The following is a 25,617-nucleotide window of genomic DNA, read 5'->3' as shown; positions in this document are numbered from 1 at the left end:
TCCATCCTGGCAGAGGATAATGCCAAACTGCCCTACATAGTGGAATGTTATGAATCCATGGACATTCCAATGCCCAGATGAATTTATGGTGCACTTCATATAAAATAGCGACATTGTGCTTGCTGAGTGGTACAGTAGTTAGTGCTGATGCCTCACATTTCTTGAAGACCAGGATGAGTGATGTTAGGACATCCTCAAGATATCTCTGGGTTTTTTCCTGCACCATCGTGTTAAATTAATTAGTGATTCTCAATTGGTCTTGTGCTAGTGGGCCCTACCATGTATTAACACCTTGTCTATGGTTAATTTCTGCCTTTTGTCAAAAGAGGGGGAACGGCTGATAAAATAAAGTAGTAAAAAAAAAGGAAAACCTCCTTTGTTAAAGGAATACTCCACCAAAGTGTATTCCATTTTCATTCATGACAGTGTTTTCCGGAAGTGGTTTATTTATCAGTATTATAATAAAAGACGTGTTTGGGACATTGTGAGCATAGAACTAAATGACTTTACATGTGGATTTTTTTCTGTTACCCACAATTACTCACCAAAGATCCCAGTTACAGTATATCAGATGCTAAAATGCATAAATTTTTATTTCAATATATTTTCCATCAGCTATTAGTTGTATATTGTTGTGAACTGCACTCTGTGATGTACAGTTGAATTATATTGCAATTCATCTTCCCTTTAAGTAATGTACATTTTTTTTTGTATAATATTATTGGGTAAAAAACTGCTAGACTAATCTCTGTCTTGCTGCAACTCTGAATTAGTCCAATTTGAAAATTAGAAAAAATTTCAAAATTTTAAATTTGTGGATTTTTTAATTATATTGCACCTGAAAATGAAAGTGTGTAAAATATTCTAATGAATACCTTCTTTTTTGAGTAACGACATAATTAAGGCAGATGCAAGCTGGCATATCAGCCAATGCTGTCAATACTTTTGCAGTTGGGAGTGTTTAAAGAGCTAAAGTCTCACTGCTCACCCTCATCTCTTTTGCTTATATAAAGGTGCACATCCCTCAGTGCGAGCACAGTTCAGAGGCTACACTCTCATTCAGGGATTTGCAATCCATGGAAATCTCAGTGTAAACAAGTTACGTAAGACATGGCATCCTTCTCAGTATGCTGTAATACTCAGAGTAAGGCATTTACAGTATTGTGCATTGTTTTCAAAGCCTGCAACTCATGATACTCAGTGGATTCAGAAAGTATTCAGACCCCTTCATTTTGTGCACACTTCATTGTGTTGCAGATTTCATTTTAAATTAAACATTTTTACATTTTTGCCAATCTATGCTCAATAATTCATAATAAAAAAAAGTGAAAAAGCATTCAGAATGGTTTGCAAATTCATGAAAATCAAAAACTGAATTCTCTGATTTATGCAAGTATTCATACCTTTAATTCAGTGCTTTCAAGAAGCCCATTTGGCAGCTATTTCAGCTCTGGGTCTATTTGAGTATGTCCGTATGAGGTTTACACACCTGGATATGGGCAGTTTATCACATTCTTTCTGGCAGAAACTGTCTAGCTGTGCAAGACTGGATGGGAAGTATCTGTGAACTTCCGCGCCACTCATGGACAATCAGAGACTTGTTTTGTAGCCACTCCAGTGTTGTTGTGGCTGTATGCATCATGTCATTGTCATGCAGAAAGGTGAACTGTTGCCTAAGTCTTTGAGGTTGCACGCTCTCTAGAGCAGGTTTTCTTCAAAAACCGCTCTGTTTTTGACTCAATTCCCTCAATTTTGACAATTCTCCCTGTCCCTGCCACTGAGAAGCACCCCCATATTATGATGCTGCTTCACCTTGCTTCACAGTAGGGATGGTAGGGGGCCATTACAAGCAGTACCTTTTTGTTGACAGACATAGTGCTAGGAGTTCTACCTCAAGCGTTCTGTTTTTGTCAGAGAATCTTTACCCTCATGTGTTATGAAATGAAAGTCCCAGAGCTAGAAATTGTAGACTCAGAAATGCCCACTAGTGGGGAAACCATCAAACCCGGCTAGCAACAAGAGCAAACACAGTATCTTGATTAATAAGATTTCTTCTTCACAAGAAACATGCTCTGCAATAGTGTGAAGCTCTGAAGAGCAGAAAAGGCGTACAATGCCTTCTAAAGATAAATACAAACTCAAACAAATTGCCAATACAGTGTCCAAAGAGTGGTCAAAATAAAAAAAGCAGTAAGATGAAAAAATCTAATAGCTCACAAAGTATAAATGAAAACACAAGAAAACTTGCTGACTCCCAAATGCATTCGAAATGAACCACCCCTATGAATTTATAGGGTGGAGTGATTGGCAGGAACGTAACACAGGAAGGTTACATACATAATGAAAATCAAAAACAACAGCAACATTTATTTATACAGTGCATTTTTGTATAAACAATGTAGCTCAAAGTGTTTTACAAGACATCAAAGAGAAAGTTACAAAAAAAGAAAAATAAAATTATGCAATAATATCAAAGAATAAGTAACAAAAAAAGTCAGATACAATACAATGCAATACAATTTATTTTTGTATAGCCCAAAATCACACAAGAAGTCTGCAATGAGCTTTAACAGGCCCTGCCTTTTGACAGACCCCCAGCCTCGACTCTCTAAGAAGACAAGAAAAAACTTCCCTTGTAGGGAAAAAATGGAAGAAACCTTGGGGAAGGCAGCTCAAAGAGAGACCCCTTTCCAGGTAGGTTGGGCATGCAGTGGGTATCAAAAAGAAGGGGGTCAATATAATACAGATGGTCAGATGGCCAAGAGGACACACAAAAAAGAAAAACTCCAGTTAGACTGGAGAAAAAAAGCTAAATCTGCAGGGGTTCCAAGGCCAAAGACCACCAAGCCCCTGTTGGGCATTGTACCTAACATTAATGGTCTTAAATCAGTCCTCTTTGTTTCCAGGCTTTATCTGAGATGATTCAATTAATTTTGTCTCATGGACAGCTGGGTCTTCATTCTTGCATCACAGGTGGCTTCATGGTGCTTCAATCAGGTGGTGGTATCAACTCCGCCGACGCCTGGTCCCAAGCCCAGGGTGAGAAAGGACGAGGGTGGTCGGCCCACCACGCCGACCAGAATCATGGAACTGAAGAAAATAGGCAAGAAACCGCATGGATATATGACTTAGTCACTTACAAATAAATGCTACTGGATCCGTGCGCCAGATTTGGGGACCAGGGATGCTGATGAGAAGTGTGCTACTGGCCAAAGACCCAAATTAATTACACCAAAATCGGAAATATGAATCGCCGCGTGGAATGTGCGAACGGGACATCACGTCGGTCAAAAAGAAATTATTGCCAAGGAATTATCAAAATGCAAAATATCGATCAGAACTGTGGCTCATGGAATCCGGGACAATGAAGGTCGATCTGCCAACAAACGATGAGACGATGACGCTATTCTATTCCGGTGGTGATAAACGAGAGGCCAGTGTTGGCTTTATGGTCGATCGACGGACTGCCGCTAGTGTTATCGCATTCCAACCGATATCTGAGCGCCTGGTGGTTATCATTATCAATGGAACGATCAAGACCCATATCGTATCCGTCTATGCCCCAACTGAGACCAGCCCGGACACAAAAAAGGACGAATTCTACGATCAGCTGCAACACACACTGGATATGATACCCCAAACCGAATTAATTGTATTCGCGGGCGACTTTAATGCACATACGGGTGCAGATCGAACCGGATGGAAAGAAACAATGGGCAAATTCGGATATGGGGAAATCAACGACAACGGAGTACGCCTTTTATCTTTCGCAGCATCAAACAACTTGACTGTCGGCAACAGCATTTTTTGTCACCCCCTCAAACATCAATTCACGTGGCGAAATCCATCTGGTAACGATGCGGCGATGTTGGACTACGTTTTGGTCAATACTAGATTTAAATCAACGCTCAAAGACGTACGTGCGATGCGTGGACCCAACTGTGGATCAGACCATTATCTTATCCGAGCAAAATTGCGAATGAAATTATAAAGAGCGAAAAAAAAGGCGTCACCACCAACTAGGAGGAACTGGGCCTGTCTACGAGACCCAGCAACCAGACGAGAATTCCAAATCGCGTTATCCAACAAATTTGCGGCACTCACAATACTGGGCGATATTGAGGCAGAAGAAAAACAACTATCGGAGTCTATTGTAGGGTGTGCAATGGAGCTGTACCCACCCATCCGTCGACGGACACACCAATGGATTTCAGATGATTGTCTTCGCCTCATCGACCAGCGAAAACAAATGAAACACGTCAATTTTGAGCAGCACCAACGATTAAACAAAGAAGTTCGATAGAAAATGAAATCAGAACTGGAAGTGCACTGGAATAACGTTGCGGCCAACATGGAAGAAGCAGAGTCGAGACACGAGTACCGGACGCTGTACCAGACAATTCGACGGTTAGGCGGCAAAACTTCATCAACGAATGACAATATTAAAAAGTCGGATGGAACTTTTGTGAACTCTCCTCATGAGCGCCTGCAGTGGTGGAGAGAATTCTTTCACCAGTTGTACAACCATGATCCACCACAAGGTCCAGTGCCTGAACCACCGATTATTGAGCAGCCGATGAATCAGTTTCCCGATACCGAACCAACAATAAATGAGGTGAAGATGGCAATACAATCTCTGAGAAATGGTAAAGCACCGGGAGGAGATCAAGTAACCGCCGAGATGATTAAAGCCGGAGGAGACGTCTTATTACAACAACTCCACGTTCTCGTAACGCATATATGGCATTCAGACCGTGTTCCAACGGCGTGGAAGAAAGCAATTGTTGTGCCTATTTTGAAGAAAGGTGACAGTCGGGAATGCAAGAATTATCGCGGTATTAGCCTCCTCTCGATCGTCAGCAAAGTTTTTATGAAAATCATACAATCAAGGCTACAGAAACATCGAGAGCAAACGAGTCGGGAAGAACAAGCTGGATTTAGACCACATCGAGGATGCATCGACCAGATATTCGATCTCCATCAGATAACGGAAAAAAGAATTCAATGCGGTAAATGAACTGTCATCGTCTTCATTGGTTTCAAATCTGCTTTCGATTGCATCGATTGGACCAGCTTGTGGAGAGCCCTAGAGATCGAATATGTGCCACTGAAAATCATTCATCTTCTTCAAGCATTATACAGCGGCTCAACCAGCAGTGCCGTATCCGGAATGACATGTCTGAGGAGTTCCCAATTCGAACTGGAGTCCGGCAAGGAGACGTTGCCTCGCCGCTTCTTTTCAACATTGTGATCGACGCGATTATGCAAATAGTATTCGATGGGCGATACGGAGTTCGATACGACTACACAAACTTCTTAACCGATCTGATGTTCACCAATGACAGTGCTGTTTTCGCCGGCACGGATACTAAAGCAACGGACACTTTGTATAACATTTCCCGCATTGCACAGTCATACGGATTGAGAATCAATGTGGATAAGACCAAAGTACTTACAACAGACGGATCAAAAGCCAGAGTTTACTTTGATGGAACTCGAATCGAGCAGGTACCACAGTTCAAGTACTTGGGATCACTGGTCACGGAGAAGAAAGTAGCGTCGGCAGCTGAAGTTCATAGCCGGATCGGCCGGCCAGCATTTGCTTCACTCAAGTGGTGCATATGGAAGTGGGCGAATATTACGATCAAAACCAAAATACGCCTATATAGGATGCTGATCCTTCCAATTCTTCTTTATGGATCAGAAACATGGACATTGCTCAAGCCAGACCTCAACAAGCTTGAGGCCTTCCAAATGCGATGCTTGAGACAGATTCTCCGTGTCTCACTCCGCGACCGACTCCGAAACGAGACAGTCAGAGAAAGGTGCGATCAACAGGCACGATCGCGGAGGAAATTCAAAAACGTCAATTAAGATGGTTCGGCCACGTCTGTAGGATGGATGAAAATTGACAACCCACAAAATCCTATGGAGAAAACGCCCTCCTGAATGGAGGATACAGCAACAAGCACCAAAGATGACATGGTTGAAACATGTAGAGAACGACCTAAAGAACCAGCCACTGACAACAATCGAAGCAAGAACCGTCGCAAACCGATCGACTTCAGTGGAAGAGTGTGGTGAATAGAGCACGGAATCCAGCAGCATCAACAGCAGCGTATTGGCTAAGAGGTCAACCCCCTTTCCAAGCGCCAGCTATGGAATAAAGAAGAAGGTGGTGGTATCACAGATAGCCACCACAGAAATAACTGGTAAAGACAGCAGAGAATAGTAGAGAATAAACAAAGGATAATGCACAAAAGCAGAAAAAAGTTACATTAAAACAAAAGAATCAATAATGAACAAAACAGTGAGGTGGTAGAGTCCTGACAGAAATATAACATCATCCTTTGAAATGTCATATGTCAATTCACTCGAGTGGCTTCCATCTATCCACTCTACCATAAATGCCTGATTGATGAAGTAAAGCTAAGATGATCGTCCTTCCTCCTGAAGCTCTGTTTGAATGACCATTAGATTTTTGGTCACCTTCCTAAACCAAGGCCCCTTTTGCCCAGTTATTCAGTTTGACAGAATAACCAGCTCTAGTGGGCATAAGCATCTTCCATTTCACAATTTTTGAGGTCACTTTGCTTCTGGGAACTCTCACGACTTTAGAAATGGTCTTATATCCTTGTTCTTATCTATGCCTCCCCATAACTGGATTGTGGAGGTCTACAGAGAGTTCCTTGGTCTTCATGGATCGCCTTTTTTTCCTGACATGCAGTGTACAGTATATTTTGTGGGACCTCATATATACAGTTGTGTGTCTTTATGAACAATGCCCAATTGATTAAATGTGCCACAGATGGACACTAATCAAGTTTTTGAAACCTCTAATGAAGAATTAAACCAAATAGAATGTAGCTGAGTATAATTTGCAGTGTCACAGCAAAGGGTCTGTATACTTGTATGTGGTAGAATTGTGTTTTTGATTTTTAATACACTTGCAAATCTTTCTCAAAACATGTTTTCACTTTGTCATGATGGCTTATTAAGTGTTGGGCAAAAATAGCAAATTTATCTATATAAAAATTAAATCTACAACAAAATTAAATGTGCAGTGATTTATGTGCTTTGAATACTTTCTGAGTCCATTATATACCATGTGTGTACAATATACAGTATATGCTCAAAAGGATTTACAGTATTTTACAGATCACTGCAGACATTCTGTCTTTTGTAGGCAGTGTAGGCACATTTCCATTTCATCTATGTGTGGCCAATCATGTCTAATATATAGGGCTCATCTAAAGTTTCATTCCTCAATAAAACATCATATGGTCTATTCTAAAACAGCACAGTGGTGCAGTAGTTACTTTTGGTAACTCCAGCTACAAATTCTGGGCCATCCAGTGTCTGAGTGAAATTTGCAAGTTTTCCCATTGCTGTATAGATTTTCCTCTAGGTACTTCTGTTTTTCCCACATACCCCAAAGGCATGAATACAGTTAAACCAATTTAAGGAAGTACAATTAAACCAAGTTAAGGAAGTGTGACTTATTTTTTGTGTGAGAATAGGTAATAATTTGAATCAAAATAAACAGTTTCTAAAACTAGGTAGATAGTCTTATGGGTCTACAGATAAATTGTAAAATGCAGCCCAGCACTTAATCAGTGCCCTATAAACCAAATAGGACAATTTCAAGGCAATGACAGTCAGACAGGCTAGGATGTGCTGCCACAAAACAGAACTAAACTGGTCTTGGGGGAACTTAAAGTGAAGGACAGCTGCACTCACGGTTAGACAGGGTGGCCTGTTCTTAGACTTTCACCTTGCTGTTTTTATATGTTCTGCATCAGTACCTGCCATCTCTGCTGCTTGGTTTAGGAATAAACCTCACCTGATTTTTGGGATGTTTGCCAAGGCTTCCATAGTTACACTGTCACACATGGCCGCTTGGAGGCAGTTTCAAGGTATTAGGTTCATGTTGTTGCTCAAAATGTTCTGGAATAGCTTTTTTTCCTTGGGTGTGATTATCTGTCCTAGCCTGGCATTAAACAAACAAGATCTATAATCAAGTTTCTGATGCTGTGGGAGTCGGGGTGGTGCTGTGGATATATATATATATATATATATATACTAGCAAAATACCCGCGCTTCGCAGCAGCGAAGTACTGCCTTAAAATTTTTTATTAAGAAGAAAATTAAACCTGTTTAAACTGAGGGAAAATATACCAATAATTATTTGTTAAGGATCTCTTTGTATACCACATTGTCAGTTCGGCCCTCTGGTTGTAATATGACCAAGCTGTGCGCTGAGCTTACTCTTGAGCATGCAACGTACAGTTGGCCATGTGAAAAGTAATCTGTCAAATCTCACAGCTTGGATTGCTGCTGTCATAATTGGTTTGAGTTTCATGGTTTCATGGTTTGTTTCAATTATGTTAGTATTTGCAGGACTTGTGCTGAAGTGACATTCGGCATCTGTCAAGCGTTGTAAGCATACAACCGGTTTCATCGATAACTTTGCATCCAGCTTTTGAGAGTTTAAACATTCATAAACATCAAACTGTCCACTACTGAAATCGTCACCTGTGAATCTAAAATGTTTAAGAGGCATTGGCGGTTGTCGAAAGGTGTAAAATATTTGGTCATTTCGGTACACTTGAAAGCGACAACCGAACAATTCAGTGGCAGCCATCAACTCACATGCAAAACCATAGGTGAAGGGCTTAAGCATTTCACTCTTCTAGTGCTCCTGTGTAGTATAATTATCTCCTGTACCGTCATCAGTCCACACCTTGAACCTGTCCCAGTCATTCAATACATAAGACACAATGTTCCTCCGGATATCAAGAGTGAGCCTGATATGGCTGTGCAATATGTAACAAAGAGAATGGAAAAGGCAGGTGCCATCTCTGGGCATGGAAACCACTTGGTAAGTGACAGTTATTTGATCGATGGTAATCACCTCGATAGACATGTTAATGGGGGTATGGTTGGAACAATAAAGGAAATGGGTACCTGAACAATGTAAAGTAAGTCTAAAATACCTACACAATAACTATAATCGTAATAAACGAACAATAAAACAGCAGAGAAGCCGTGGATTAAATAAAAAGGCTGTAGTTATCAGCAAGGAGACGTGAATCCCGTGGCGAAGCAAGGAAGGGAATGTAGAGATCGGAGAGACGGACGGTCTTATATAGGCAGGCAGCCAACAACGTGGGAGATGACAGTGGCATCATACCACCGAAATAAGTATGTACATCAGTTTCAGTTAGCGCAGGGAAGCCGCCTACCAAATTTCGTGAAGATGGGGCCATAAATAAGAAAGTCCAATATGGCTTACATCGTCGACCTTTATGACCGTTACGTGTAGAATTTCAAAATGAAACCTGCTTAACTTTTGTAAGTAAGCTGTAAGGAATAAGCCTGCCAAATTTCAGCCTTCTACCTACACGGGACGTTGGAGAATTAGTGATGAGTCAGTGAGTGAGTGAGTGAGTGAGTCAGTCAGTGAGGGCTTTGCCTTTTATTAGTATAGATTGTGGTAAATGGGCGGCCAGTCATCCTGGCCAATACCCCCAGGCCACCAGAAGGAGCTCTCCCTGCAGCATGGAGGTGCTCCGAAGACCAGCAGGTAATCCTGGACAATGGAGTTTATATCCACATCCCTGTTGAATACCGTGGGGGCTGCTAGAGGACGCTGCAGGGAGGAATGAAGAATATTTGCCCTACGCCCCGGAAGTACGTCTGAGTCACATGGACAAGAGGAATGACGTGTTTCCAGAGTGAAGAAAAAGGATTTTCTGAACTGATAGGAGATCACATGGACTGGGGGATTGGAAACACTTCCGGGTCAGGGACTATAAAGGGCGCTGGGATATCCCAGACGAGTGAACTGAGCTGGGTGGAAGGGTGGCAACGCGTCTGGGAGTGGAGGATTGTTTATTGTAGTGTATTTGAAAATTGATTTATGAATATAGTGGGGTGGAGAGTGCTTTGTGCACTGTGCAATAATAATAAAGTAAACTATTTGGACTTTTACCTCGAGTCTGATGTCTTGGTCAAGGGTTCAAGGGAGCGATAGCGCCCCCTATCTGTCACTATATATATATATAGATAGATAGATAGATAGATAGATTGATGCTTTATTAATCCCAAGGGGAAATTCACATACTCCAGCAGCAGCATACTGATAAAAAACAATATTAAATTAAAGAGTGATAAAAATGCAGGTAAAACAGACAATAACTTTGTATAATGTTAACGTTTACCCCCCCAGGTGGAATTGAAGAGTCGCATAGTGTGGGGGAGGAACGATCTCCTCAGTCTGCCAGTGGAACGGGACAGTGACAGCAGTCTGTCGCTGAAGCTGCTCCTCTGTCTGGAGATGATCCTGTTCAGTGGATGCAGTGGATTCTCCATGATTGACAGGAGCCTGCTCAGCGCTGTGCCACAGCTCCATGCCTACAATAGAGCCTGCCTTCCTCACCAGTTTGTTGAGGCATGAGGCATCCTCTTCTTCATGCTGCCTCCCCAGCACACCACCGCGTAGAAGAGGGCACTCACCACAACCGTCTGATAGAACATCTGCAGCATCTTATTGCAGATGTTGAAGGATGCCAGTCTTCTAAGGAAGTATAGTCTGCTCTGTCCTCTCTTGCACAGAGCATCAGTATTTGCAGTCCAGTCCAATTTATCATCCAGCTGCACTCCCAGGTATTTATAGGTCTGTACCCTCTGCACACAGTCTCCTTTGATTATCACGGGGTCCATGATGGGCCTGGGTCTTCTAAAATCCACCACCAGCTCCTTGGTTTTGCTGGTGTTCAGGTGTAGGTGGTTTGAGTCTTACCATTTAACAAAGTCCTTGATTAGGTTCCTATACTCCTCCTCCTGCCAACTACTGATGCAGCCCACGAAAGCAATGTTGTCAGCAAACTTTTGCACGTGGCAGTATGATAATATAAGTGAAGGAATAGTAAATTACACATAAGGCATTTTTCTTTTAATTTTTCCTGCATTGGATATATTGATGCGTCTTACTGTTATTTTTGCCAAGGCGTTGATTTTTGTCATAATACCCTCTTTCTGCACTAGCAGGGTTATGACAAATATTTTTGTGTTTGTTCTGCAAGGTTTCGATAGATAGATAGATAGATAGATAGATACTTTATTAATCCCAAGGGGAAATTCACATAATCCAGCAGCAGTATACTGATACAAAGAAACAATATTAAATTAAATAGTAATAAAAATGAAAAAAATTTAAATAAAATTAATGTTAGCATTTACTCCCCCGGGTAATTTCATTATAATTATTTATTATTTCATCATAATAAACTGAATTAAACTGAATACAGAGGGTGTGTGTGAAAATATGGCTGTGTGCATGAACATGGCCTATGATGGACTTGCACCCCATCTTGAATTGGTCCCTGCCTTTGGCTGCACAGATAGGCACTGTTGTCCCTAGAGTCCTTTAATGGATTAATGGGTGAATGAATATATGTTGGTACAGACCATGTCATGTCAAAAGACTTTTTCAGTGTTATTCAATAAAACTGTTTTTTCTACATATTTTTAGAGAGTCAGAGACACTCTGCACTCTGTGCTCCTATGAAGACCAGTTGACTAGTTTGACATACTCACTAACTGACCTCTCACTTACACCTCAAACAGGTTTGACTTTGTCTTTAGTTGCAGGAGAGACCTATTGTGACGGTACTAGAACCGTCAACGGGTCTTTTGTCGGTGAGGGGAGCCAGAAGAACCAGCAGCAGCCGGTTTTTAACCAAATGAAGTACAGTAAAGAGTTGACAGGTGCAGTGCTGAAAGATTCATAAAGTTAAGATTCCCCATAAGACACTTTTTTTTTGTTTAGATAATGCCTTCACTTACTGACTTGTCCTCTTCTTGTGCAGACTAGTCACGTTAGAATAAAGTAAAGATAAGAAGGGTGTTTCTCCCCCTCTGTCTGAATGGTAGGAGCCCATTACCTTTAAGCAACTGGGTAGGAAATACTTAAAAGGCTCAGTGCCATTAGTAAGAGGGGAGTGTTGAGCATAGGTGTTGCTATTCTGTGTATTGCAGAGGTCCATTTTCCCCCCATACTCAATGTTGTCTTAAAGGTATTTTTCCAATCTTTTTAAGCTAGTAATTCTCCTAAATTTTGTGGAGAACCTTAGAATTTGGGGAGATATAGATTTTGTGCTGCTAAAGAGCCATTGGACCAGTTATTCAACCTTTTACTTTCTACCATTTTATTTTTTTGGCTGCTTTAGACTATGTACATTTTATGAATCCTTGCCTATAATTACTATACATTAATTTCCTCAGTAATTTATTGAATTTGGCCTGTTTGTTGGATGCTACTATTTTTGTTCTACTGGATTGTCACATTTTATTTTTTTTGTTGTGGATTTTGTCCTTTATCTCACCCACAAATACTGGTTTATCATTTTGTTCACAATAAACATTAGTGACTGTGATTTCAAGAGACTTTTCAAGAGTATTTTATCTGGGCTATGGAGTACCCTGAGCACCGTCCAGCTATGAACTACTAATGGACACTGACTGAAGACAGTGTTTTGTGATAGTTCTGCATTGATGAGAGCTGACAACCAATGAATGCTTATTTGGACATATAATGTGTATTACGTGATGAGAAATTTGGAATGTGGGTGTTTTGGACCTTGAAAACTAAAAATAAAATGGATAAAAGTAGAATGAGAACACTCCTCCATGTGCCCACATGGGTTTTCTCTAATATAGTCCTCCTCTTCAGACAGCATACTGTTCAGTGTGAACATTCAGTATGAACATAGGATTTTCAACAAATGTTTCTGTCCTTTAGTGTTTTTTCTAAACTTGCTTTAAATTTAAATAACAGATCAGAGAGCTATTAAAACAAGAATTAGAGCTCAGATAAGATGCTCTCAGTCTTTAGCCCAGCTGAGTTGCTTTTAACCTTTCATTTCTTAAGAAAGCCAAGAGATGTAAAAGTGTCTTTGAAGAGATACAGGCAATTGTGAACTCAATCAAAACAAATTGGCTGGAACGCTTATGGCCAGAGGTTCACATCTCTGCTCTGGGTCGCTGTAATCTTGAATATGTCACCCAGGTTATTTGTACCTTTAGAGCTTTCAAATGTTTCACCCCAAAGACTCTTTATGAAATAGAGAATTTGACTGTCATTTCTATCTATAAATTGAGCCCTAAATGGAAGTCTTTAGAAATTTTTTTAGTGCTGAAGTAGCACTCTTTTACGGACAGTCAGCTTTGGCTTAACTTGACTAAGAATTTCAGCTTAGTTGTTTATTTCATTGGCAAGCGGGGAACCTTTGCTCAGCATATCTGAGAGAGGAGTTAATCTTTGACAAAATGTATAAAAAATACTTGGCCATTTATTTGATAGTGTATTGTTTTATTTTACAATATTAATATTTTCTTGCTGCTTTTTCTGGAGAGGGCCACACTAGTAGCTGACTGAAATTGTCAGACAAAACTTTCCCCTTCCAAGCAGTAGTCTCATTCCATTCCTCTGTTCATCCATTTTTTTAATCTGCTTATGTGCACCAGACCATTATTGTGTACATTCACCTGCAGTTATCATGAGCCACCAAATGAGAGTGATAGTTTGCTTCCGACCGACTGTACTACCTACTGTGGTTTGTATGTTTTTTTATTATTTTTGTGACCTGCATGGACTGTTCATATGTAGCATTGATCCCATTATTAGTCCTATTTTCCGTGACATGTGATGACATCCCACCAACACACTTTAAGATGGTGGCTTGTTCAACTACTTATCCAAACTTTAACTCAGGGATGTCTAACCTTTTCAATATTCTGGACCACATTGGTAAAAAAAGAAATGTTTTGGGTCACATTTCAAACACAAACATTACAGACAGCTGATGAATAAAAAAGTCCATGTCTAAATTATTATTTTATATAATTTTTGTTATAAATTGTATAAATACATATATAAAGTTTCATTATAAATTTTATTTATACAATGGTAACTAGAAATCATAAAATGAATGTGATATTTGGCATTGAATGTGCGAAAGTAATGCATCAATATCTGGTTAGATGGAAGTAGTTGCAATTCTCAGGGAGTTCTCAAAGTACTCATCAGATATTCTGGTTCTAATTTTACTCTTAGTGTGCTTCATTCTTGAAAATTGTTGTTCACAAATGTACGTGCTTCCAAAGAGTGACGACATAAATAACGCATGACTGTGCAGCGAGGGATATTTGTATCTGGGCAGGTAGGATTTATAAAAGTCCAACAAAGAGACGTGATCAAATTTCTCTTTAAGTTGAATGTCAGATTGCATTCCATTTGAAAATTAGTTGGCAACATATCTATATCAACTGTGAATGGAGTCGCTGAAAATCCTGAAATCTGTTTTCAAATTCTTGTATCAAATCAAAAAGTAAGGCTGTGTATTTTTTTCCATTTATAGGATTATGCTTGGCCAACGTGTTGAAATGCAAAAATGTTTTGCATTTATTTGTGCTTGCCATGATTTCAGTTTCATTTGGAACGCGTTTATGGTTTGAAACATTGTACTGATAAGTTGGTCTGTACCTTGAAGACTCATGCTTAAGTCATTTAAATGAGCAGTCAAATCTACCAAAAATAGTAAATCTGTAAGCCAGTTGTTATTGTCAAGTTCTGGCACAGATTTTGCATTCAATACCATAAACGACTTGATTTCATTAAGTACATCATAAAATCTTTTTAACATTTGGCCTCGACAGAGCCACCTTACTTCTGAAAAGTAAACGATATTGTCATAGTCAGCATACAAACTTCTGAGAAATTCCTGGAATTGACGATGAATCAATCCCCTGGCCCTTATAAAATTCACAGTCTTGATGACGATTTGCATAACATGATCCAATTTTAAAGCTTTTCCGCACCAATTTTCTTGGTGTATTATGCAATGATACTTCATCAAACGAGAGTTTTCTACAGCAATGGCATCGTCTTCTATTAGTTTTACAAGCCCATCTCTTTTACCTATCATAGCTGGGGCACCATCCGTAACTATACCAGATATCTTGGCAAGAGCCCAAGAAAATCGTGTTAACGTTTTTTTCACTGGTTCATATAAATCCTTGATGTTGCTGTGTCTTTTAATGGTACTAAAGAAGCCATTTCTTCAGTGACATTATATTCGTCATTAATACCTCTAATAAAAATGGCAAATTGAGCCGTATCAGTAGCATCAGAACTTTTATCTATTGCCAAAGTGTAAAATTTAAAACTACAAGCTTTACTTTTCAAATCGTTTTCGATAGATTTCCCAGATTCATCAGTTCTCCTGGCAATAGTTTGATGAGACAAACTGGTTTTAGAAATATCGCCTTTCTTATCTGGGCAAATTATATCTGGCACGCTTTCCATTCATTCCTTAATAAACTCGCATTCAGAAAATGGTTTTGATTTTTTGGCGATTAAATTTGCGACTGCATAACTAGCTTTTAGAATAGATTCTATTTGAGTTGTAGCTTTAAAAAAAAAATGTTGAGATGAGAGGCCTTTTTTCAGTTCCGCTACTTTGTCTTTACGACACATTCCTTGATACGCATCGAATTTGGAAGCATATTTTTGCACATAATGCCTTTTCAAATTATACTGAAGACAGGTATGGAATCATGACAAATTAAGCAGAGTGCCTTACTGTTCATTTCAACAAAAAAGTAGCCCTCTGTCTATTTTTCATTGAATAACCTTCTTTCATTGATATATTTTCTTTTTTTAGATAAGGTCTTTTGTTGAGATGTAGAGGCCATGCTGAAATTAGAAACATTTTCAAACTATTTATTTGGTAAAGGCAAAGATTAGGATAATAATATAAATAAATGATAATATTTATTTTTATTAAAGAACAGCAAGAATATAGAAAGCAAGGTTCAATAACGAAGTAAGAAAATATACTTACTTGTCTTTTAAAAAAACAACTATGTTACAACAGAAGATAAAAACAGATATATCAATAACCATGTTTTGTTCACTCAATTTACAGAAATACGTGCAATCTCAATTCAACTGTCTTGCTGTATAACTGCAGTCAAACTGTGCACAAATAACGAAATGTACGACGTATCGAGCAACACATGAATGTGCTATATGCATAGTCATCTAATTGCATGAACACGATTCAACAGTAAAATGAATCATCAGGATGGGCTATTTCTTTCGCTTCTTGTTGGCAAAAGACACTTCAAATATTATATGAGAAACAGTAAATTATTTGTTTATATTAGTTTATAATTGCTTGTTGGGCCGCATTGATACTTGCCTTGGGCACCCCAACTTTAACTCTTAAAGACAATACTCTTGCAAATAAGAATCTACATGTGTTATAAAGAATTTAAAGTTTTAATTTGATTTGCATCTCTACTGCTTTTAAAAATAAACCATTCAGATCATGTCTGGATCTGGAAGGGCAGCGTTTTCTGCTCTGACACCTCCCTGTATTGCAGATGCACTCACCTTATTATGGAGAGTGAGCCCAGTAGGACTGAATATTAAACTCCAGGACCTGGTGGTGTTTACAGTTTCTGGTTACTAGAATGACATATTTTTGACTTTGTTCTTGATTTGTATATATTATTCATTGGGGTTGTCACCCTTTAATGTCATCATTATCAATTTTAATGCAAACATGTATCACAGGTCATGCCATTTGATGCTTCATGTCACAGACTTTATCCCCGTGTATGTACATGCATGTTGTCTTCAGCATGTGGTGTCATGGTACCCACTTGTAAGGACAGGTGCTATATGAAGTCTTTGTCTGTACTTTGTTTCCTAAAGGAAAACCTAAATTCTGTCTGTTTGTGGAGGGATAAGTAGAGAACATTTACAAAAGAGTTTTAGTTATTAAAATCAAGATGGTTTTGAAATTCAGTTTGGTTTTGTCTTTTTTACTTTGATGATTTAGACATTTATAACTGTTTTTAATCCCAAAGTTAGATTGATGGATCAACAATAATGACAGAGCATCTGCTGGGTGTCAGGATTTGACTGGGCTCTGCCTCAGCTCCTCCTTTCATGTGAAGTTTTCTCCTGGCGTCTCCTACTTATTCTTCTGCAGCAACATGATAAGAGAGCTAAGGGAAGCAAAGAATAGAGCTTGGCTGGGCACTTTTTTAATAGGACCAAAATCCTGTTCGTTAGATTGAGAAATCAGTGACCAGGATTGATACTGCATAGGTAATGGGGGATAAGCCTAAAGAACGTTCTGGAGCAAAAAGTACAAGAAGATTACTTGTCAATGTTTAAGGGGTGTGACAGATTAAGTGCTTTGCTCGCACCCTTGTACCCTCAGACCACACGTCAGACACCAGATAAAAGTCCAAATAATTATTTATTATAATAATTATGTGCACAAGGCACGCTCCTCTCCACAATTCTCCAATAATAATCACAATAAACCAATCCTCCACTCCCAGATGCTTAGCCACCCTGCCTCCCAACTCAGCTCGCCGTCTGGGAGCTCCCACAGTCCTTTTATACTCCCTGACCCGGAGGTGTTCCTGCCAAACAGTCCACAAGTCCTTATTCCTTCCGGGTCAGGGTAAATAGTCCTTTTCTTTTCAACCCGGAAGCCCGTCGCTCTTCCTATGACGAACTTCCGGGTCATAGGGCACAAAGAACTCTTCGGTCCTCCCTGCAGCTCCCTCTCGTGGCCCCCATGGCATCCAGCAGGGCGGTGCATAAAAACTCCATTGTCCGTGATGCCCTGCTGGTCTTCTGGGAACCTCCATGCTGCAAGGAGGGCTCCACCTGGCGGCTTGGGGGTATTGGCCGGGATAAACAGCCGGCCATCCTCCACAGGGGCAAAACAACTGTGAAGTAAGAACAAAGCCAAGATCTAACAAAAAAGTTACATTAAATAATTGTTATTCAAAGCAAGTGATTCTCGTGCGTTGTGTATTTTAAGAGTGTGCTGCTGCTGCACAATTTTACACTGGCACTGTCACAAAATGATATAAATATTGAAAATCCATAACCATTTCTTATGCTATGCTTAGTATGTTTCGATATTCTTGCCATGAGAATCTATGCATGGAGAAGGCTATGTTTTTATTTAATTACTTTTTTGGAGCATTGGTGTAGCTGTACTTTAAAAATAAGACTCACTGCTTACTTTGGGGTGTTTCTGTGGTTCACTTAAAATCATCTTACAACCATACACTATTTATCTATAAATTGTCTTGTGCAATTTATGATTACATAGTTTCTAGCTTCATAACAAGATTCTCCTGCACCAATAAACTGGTTAAGCTATTTATTTATTATTATGCAGACCCTCAAATCAAGTGATTTTACAACTAAATATCATGAATGTTTAGAATATTGACTTCTCTGCACACAACCTGCATACCATCAGCTGGTCACAGTAGATCAGGCCCTTTTGTCCAGGGATGCTTCTGAATCTTTTTGGAGCGCAGAGACCAGAATTACATTCTGTTTGAAATACACAGTGTGACCAGTATACTACAGAGTGAACATAATGGTTCTATATTTTTATTGAATTGTCTTTATAGTATTAAGTACTTAACTTTTTTTTTTATTCTTTCAGCATGTTCTCCAGAAGAACCTGTTTGCCTACCATGTTAATGTAAATCCCAGAATCAGCTCAGAATTTGCATCTTGTAGGTACGTACTGCCTGTCTTTTATTTATAATGAATGTTTACTCTACTTTATGTAGCATTTTACTCTTTATTAAAGTGCAAATTGTCTTCACTGCTCCAGCATCCTTGGTCCAAATCCCACACCCGCTTTCACATTTTTTTTCATGTTTGTGTGGGGTTTCTTCCCATATCCCTAAAAATATACAAGTTAGCATAATTGAATATTCAAATTTGTCCATGAGCGAGTGTGCCCTATGATGGACACTCCAGGACTGTTTCCTGTCTTGCACCAAGTGCTTACCAGGGTTTCGTTCCCCCCTGAATTGTATTAAAAAGCTTTGACAATAAATTAATGAATACATTGTAGCTGCAGTCTTTCATGTATTGGTTTATTTGTAAGTGTACTTACTATGTCTGAATCAATGGCATTAATTTAAATGAGGAAGACTAAGAATCTTGTCACAGATCTTCGGGAGACTTCACTGATGGCCCTACCTAACCCCATATGAAGCATTCTTTTATCTGTTTGTTGTACCTGGTTCAGCACGGGATCATATTTTCTAAGTTCACTGAAATACCAATGACTTCTATTGTCAGTGGTCATATCAAATGGTTTTGAACATTTACATTAACTTTGGTTTCGTCAACATACGTCTTTTGCATGTTTGATAGTCCAGTGGCACAGTGGTAGGAGACTCTGTGCTTAAGTCTCAGTGTGGGTGATGACTGAAGTTTGTATATTCTCCCTGGACCCTCATGGGCTTTTCTCCAGGTGCTCAGTAGATTTTCTCCCAAAGCTAAAAAATGTCTTTGGTTGGTGGTTGGCCTGCTGTGAATGAGTGTGCCTTGCCATGGCCTGATTGCCTATCAGTAGTATAGTGATATAGTGGGTTAGAATTATTCAGCAGAGGTGTGTCATGAAATGCTACTGGGGCTCCTTCATACCATAGGCAGTATGCCTGCATAATGCCATACTTTGGCTATAATGGCCAAGTCAAAAGTTTTTGTTCTTTTTTTTTCCTTTTTAGTCATTTTGATGTTTATAAAGGGTTTGTTTTTGTCAGAATATTTATTTATTTATTTATTTATTGAGTTCCAATTAAAAGCCAAGTTTCTTCCTGGGAACAAATAAAGTGTTATCTATCTGTCTGGAAGAATTGAACAGGATGGTGTTTTATTACTAACAGAATAACCACCCTATTTAGCTGTCTTCATGGCACTCGACCCTTTACTATGTTTTACTGTAGGTCTTCTCGCCCCACTCCTGGAACCAATGTAGCGTGGCACTGAGTGCCAGAATGGATTATCCAGCTCTGTACATGACCCTTTTAGGTTGCTATCCTTTAAAGGTGATGGAATACCAGGTTATAGAATTGATTACTCATGCTTGGCTGGTGCAGTTTGTCAGCACAATTACAGTATTAAGAATTGTGAGTGTTATTTTTAGTGCAATAAATTGAAAAAGTGTTGAAGCTCAACCTGCTTTAAACAAGCCTGCTTACCTAATCGTATGGTATATTTGTCTGTATGTTGAGATGCTGAAGTATATTTGCCAATTTTCACATTTGCAGGGGTCCCTAAACCTTGAGAATGTGAAAGGGTTACTGTGTTTGAAAATGGAGCTCATATAGGATTTTGGTGGCTGAAGGAGCTTTCAAAGACAGTTGATTCCAATTCAAGTAAAATGTTTAATTGATGTCAAATTGTTAGTTCTTGGTTGTAGGTGGATCATATTTTTTAAAAATATATTTTTTGAAAGAAGTAGCCGCAACATTTAAAATCTCTTTTGAAATCTAGAATTGTTGGAAATTTTAAGAAAAATGTATAATGATTCAGAGGCATTTCTAAAGCTTTAAATGAAGATCTGTTTTTCCTTTAGAAGTGTAAAAGGTAAAGATAAATTTGAAACAGTAAATTTCCCAGTAATTGAGATTGAATGTTTGTTTGTTTTAAAGCAGATGTTTTAAAAAATTTGCCACTGCTTTTTAAATTAGTTTTTCAAATTTGAAAAATCTGCACAGCATGCTTTATGAGAGATATCACAACAAAAATGTAACTTTCTTTTTTAATCATACTTGAAGAATTAGTGTAAAAAGTGTAAACATGTCAATGAAATTGTTTCACTAGGATCTGAGTTATTTTATGTGTGCAGACGTACATACATAGTAACAATAACAGGTGCTTTTCATATTTTAAACATAATTTTTTGAAAGAAGTATCTGATGGAGAGTTGCATTTGTGTTGTACATTGGGATCAAAGGATGTTAAGATTCTGTGCTCACATTAGATGGCCCAGCACAGACTTCTGCTTTTTAATGGTCAGGTGACTTTGGTCTCCAGAACTGTGATCTAATTTAATATCAGTGAAAAAATACAAGCACAAAAATTATTATGAACTGTTAAACCTCCTCAGTTGTATTACTCTTCTTTTTAGCCGGCTGAGGCACTTGGTAACACTACTAGACTGCTGAGCTGTTATTTCTGCCCATAGAAAATCACACAGAGACAATGTCCAGCATACTGTATAGCTATACACATGATCTTGTAAAATGCCCAAAGGTCATGTGGAAAGTGTGCCTAAGTCATCGTGAAGAAGATGTGAGGAAGAGTCACGTTAGCACTTAGCTAAAAAGAAAAAAATTAAGGCAGAGTTGAAGAGTTCCTTCCAAATATGCAGCTTAACCTGTTTCAAGCAGACCGAGTTTTCTTTTGATCTGTTTTTTTTTTGGATCTGTTTTCCTTTCTGATAGTCACAGTAAATGTTTACTCTTTTACTTAAAAAGGGTGTTGCAAACAACACCATAGACAGAGCTGGCTCACTTGCTGTTATTTTTTCACTGTGTTCAATTTTTTCAGTATCTTCCCATAGGTTAACTTTTAAGGTGAAAAGGAAAAGCTCTTTGTGTGACTTAGAAACATGTTGGGAAAGATGGAACCTGGAGTGGTAGAACTGCATTGCACAAATTTCTTTATTTATAATTTAAACAAATTTGATGTTTCTTAAGTTTTATGTGATTGTTTTGTGATTGTTTACATGATAGTTCACTGCGGTGCTTTGGCACCCTGCCCAGGATTGGTTCCTGCTTTGTGCCCTGTGTTGGCTGGGATTGGCTCCAGCACCCTGTGTTCAAAGGGTTGGAAAATGGATGGATGGATGGATAGTTCAAGTAGTTAACAAAAGGTTTAAAAGACTTGACATTTGTGTACAGCAAGTGACTTATTACAAAAAACAAATAAAATATTCAGCTATTGTAATTGGCAACCGGGATGCTTACCTGGACAGGACACCTCCGTAAGGGAAGGACCAGGGGAAGGAGCTTGCACGTGGCAATACCTCACCCGGGATGACAGAGGGCAGCCCCCTGGCTTGCTACAGTGCCACGGAGCAGGGAAGCTCAACCCTGATGCGGCCCATGGCCATCGCCAGGGGGTGTGTGGAGAACAGTTGAGCCCTCCTGTACAAGGCTGCTGTTACACCCAGAAGTGCATCCGGAAGGTGATTGTGGAACAGCTGGAGCACTGCTGGGTGCTTTATAAAAGGAGACAACTGCCACAACTTGGGAAGCTAGAGTCGGGAGGAAGGAAGACTGAGCTTGCTGGGAGAGGAGTGGAGGCAGCTAAGAAAGAACGAAAGAGGAAGAAGGGACTGAGTATTGTGTGCTGGTGCTTATGTACTATGCTGTGGGGAGCAGGGTGAAATGCTCCCCAATTGCAAATAAAATGTTTGTTGTGTGGCAAAGTCATGTCTGCCTGTGTGTGTTGGGTTAGGGTGGCTGTATGTGCCTTAGGAGTTTCACACTATGTTCACATAAATAAAAACTATGAATACATTCAGTTTACAAGGGTTTCAAATTATGTATATTATGTATTTATTTTGGTATTCTATTGCATTTTAAAAACTTTGTAATTAATAGAGATTAAACACATTATTGAGAGTAAAGTCACATTTTGAAACATTATGTTCACAACTTGTAATAAATTCATTACTTTAAATCCTGAGATATGGAGCTTGAAGTAGCAAATATTACATGAAAATCGAACATCAAGCTAAAAGTAGCTGGTTACAGTCACAATAGTAATATTAGTAGTACTATCTCATGTACAGGGTACTGTGAAATTCAAAATTCTTACTTGCATGTCTAACAGCTAAAAGTAAGTAAAGATTAGGGATTGTGACTGGACTCACTTTAGGTGAGTGGTCTCCAGGTTCAGTCCTAGGAGCCCACTGTGGCAACAGGTTTTTGTTTCAACTGCCTTCACAGTTAGTGAGTCATTTTACCGCAAACTGGTCTCATTGTTTAATTATTTGGGCTTTTTTCTTATCTTATTCTGTATTTATAAAATAGCAGTAGTGTGAGATTTTCATTGATAAGAAATCTACAAAATACTCATTTTTTGCAAAAGTGTTAACTTCTTGGCTCTCTTTTGTTATTTAGTAATACATTTAATATGCCAGACGAATAGGGATGATGCATGATGCCTGTATCTCTCCCATCTCAATGCTCTTTACAGCATTATCATCTTACACCTTAATTTTCATTACAACATTATTACTGATATTACATAACAACGAATTGCAATTTATGAAAACTGTCATTCTTGTTCATTTTTGTAATTCCCACCTTATTGTAAAGATTATTCGTGAAGCACTGCTCACATGTCATTTTAGTTAGAAAACCTGTTGCTTCAAATTCTTTGTTGTTTTTCATATATCACTTTAAAAATAGCACATAAGGTGTAAACAAACACTGTAACCTGAAACTATCACACTGTTGTGTTGCTTAAACAAAGGTATGCAAATAATACCATAATGGAGAAGGACCTACTCTTTGGAGTCGGACAGCCTAACCTGGGAAAACGAGTTTAGGGTGATTGAAGCTAGGAGCTGAAAACTGCTGAATATTTACATATAGTTGACCAATTGGTAGCTGCAATAAAATAAACTAGAAAAAACTAAAGATAACAGGATACAATAAAATACTTTCGTGATACACAAACAACAACAACAACATTTATTTATATAGCACATTATCATACAAACAGTAGCTCAAAGTGCTTTACATATTAAAGAATAGAAAAATGAAAGACACAATTATAAAACAAAATAAATCAACATTAACATCGAATAAGAGTAAGGTTCAATGGCCAGGGGGGACAAAAAAAACAAAAAAACTCCAGACGGCTGGAGAAAAAAATAAAATCTGTAGGGAAAACAGAAACATAATAATAACAAAAACATAATATTAAGAATACATGAAGACATAACAGTTTCAGCTCCACCTAATCCATGTCAGGGTCTCAGGATCACATATGAAGTCAGTTTTGAATTGCCCATTAATCTCTTTGAGAAGGTACAAGGGAAACTGAAATAACTGGAGCTAAAGAAAAATCATGCCAGCGCAAGGCGAACATGCATACCCCACATGGACAATGTCTGGGGACTGGATTTGAAAACAGGATATTAGATCCATGAGGAGTTAGCCCTCTATGCCACTATGCTGTTTTTTAAGGTTACAATAAACAGCTGTACAATAGCTGCTACAAGAGACAGCTTTCATAATCAATTTGTTTATTAAAAGGGCAAAGCAATCAAAATACAGACAAACAGAACAGTATACATAAATAAATTATATAATGAAGTAACTGTCCCCCACAATTTCTATTTCCCAGCTCTTTGAACAAATACATCAACTGTACTTTATGTAGCTAGAGAAGCCAGAACTGATGAACTTTTGAGACAGCCAAACTGACTTGTCCCGTGTGCCTTAGAAGTACATTTTTAGTCAGCATTCAGGACAACCCGCAGCCCATTTCTGAATGATTTTGCCACAGTGTTGCCACTTGCTAGTATTAGTCCCAGACGCTCCATTAATTCTTGCTGCTGATATCCTTATATATTTAACCAATAAGGTTAAAGTAAGAAAAGAGACTTTCCAGATTGAAAATGATACAGAGTGTATGGATTTGCAGTAGGTTAATGAATTGGATTTAGCAGCAAGAGAGGGTAATCTCTTTTGGAGAAGCCTGAATGAGAGGCAAGAAAGTTCAAATTGAAGAAAATGATGAGGCAAGAGAGGAATAATAGTAGCAGGAGTGCTATGATAGGGCATTCCTAAAACATGTAAAGAAAAGTGCGTAATCACATTCAATGCCTCAGATTGACATACAAATGGCATAAAAGATCCAAGGCTAACCCTTGTGAAGGATGGCCGGCCATTTATCCCGGCCAATACCCCCAAGCCGCCAGGTGGAGCCCTCCTTGCAGCGTGGAGGGCCCCAGAAGACCAGCAGGGCATCATGGACATTGGAGTTTTTATGCAAAGCCCTGCTGGATGCCGTGGGGCCACAGAAGGGAGCTGCAGGGAGGACCGAGGGCTTCTTCGTGCCCTGTGACCCGGAGGTTTGTCACAGGAAGAGCGATGGACTTCCGGGTTGAAAAAAGGACTATTTACCCTGACCCGGAAGGAATAAGGACTTGTGGACTATTGGGCAGAAACACTTCCGGGTCAGGAGATATAAAAGGACTGTGGGAGCTCCCAGACGGCGAGCTGAGCTGGGTGGAAGGGTGGCAACGTGTCTGGGAACTGAAGGATTGTATTATTGTGGTTTATTGTAATTATATGAGTATTGTGGTGGAGAGTGTGCTTTGTGCACTGTGGCGACAAAATAAAGTCAACTTGAGGACTTTTACCTGGTGTCTGGAGTCGTGGACAGGGGTTCAAGGGAGCGAGAGCGCCCCCTATCGTTCACACCCTATAATAAATAATTTATATGGAATGAAATGCAATATATGTACAAATTTAAATTGAATATTTTAGAAGTTATAGTTTCCATTTTTGAAAATAATAGAATTTTTTTTTTTTTTAAATAATAGATCAGATCTGCGGTGGGCTGGCACCCCGCCCGGAGTTTGATTCCTGCCTTGTGCTCTGTGTTGGCTGGGATTGGCTCCAGCAGACCCCTGTGACCCTGTAGTTAGGATACAGCGGGTTGGATAATGGATGGAT

The 25,617-nt window shown here is 39.2% G+C and overlaps 1 protein-coding gene across 5 annotated transcripts in view; it reads left to right on the top strand.

The window, feature by feature from the left end:
• The window catches only part of nr1i2 (nuclear receptor subfamily 1, group I, member 2), a 269,066-nt gene that overhangs the window by 40,366 nt on the left and 203,083 nt on the right, over positions 1-25,617 (top strand). For all 5 annotated transcript variants that reach the window (XM_039743703.1, XM_039743701.1, XM_039743702.1 and 2 more), the window contains exon 2: positions 18,558-18,634. The gene's annotated coding sequence lies outside the window, so the exon portion shown is untranslated. The remainder of the gene's footprint in view (positions 1-18,557; positions 18,635-25,617) is intronic.

The sequence above is a fragment of the Polypterus senegalus genome, chromosome 2, assembly GCF_016835505.1.
Source record: "Polypterus senegalus isolate Bchr_013 chromosome 2, ASM1683550v1, whole genome shotgun sequence".
In the NCBI taxonomy this organism is placed as follows: Eukaryota; Metazoa; Chordata; class Cladistia; order Polypteriformes; family Polypteridae; genus Polypterus; species Polypterus senegalus.
Note: the sequence above shows the minus strand (reverse complement) of the source record. Positions and strands in the feature narration are given on the sequence as shown.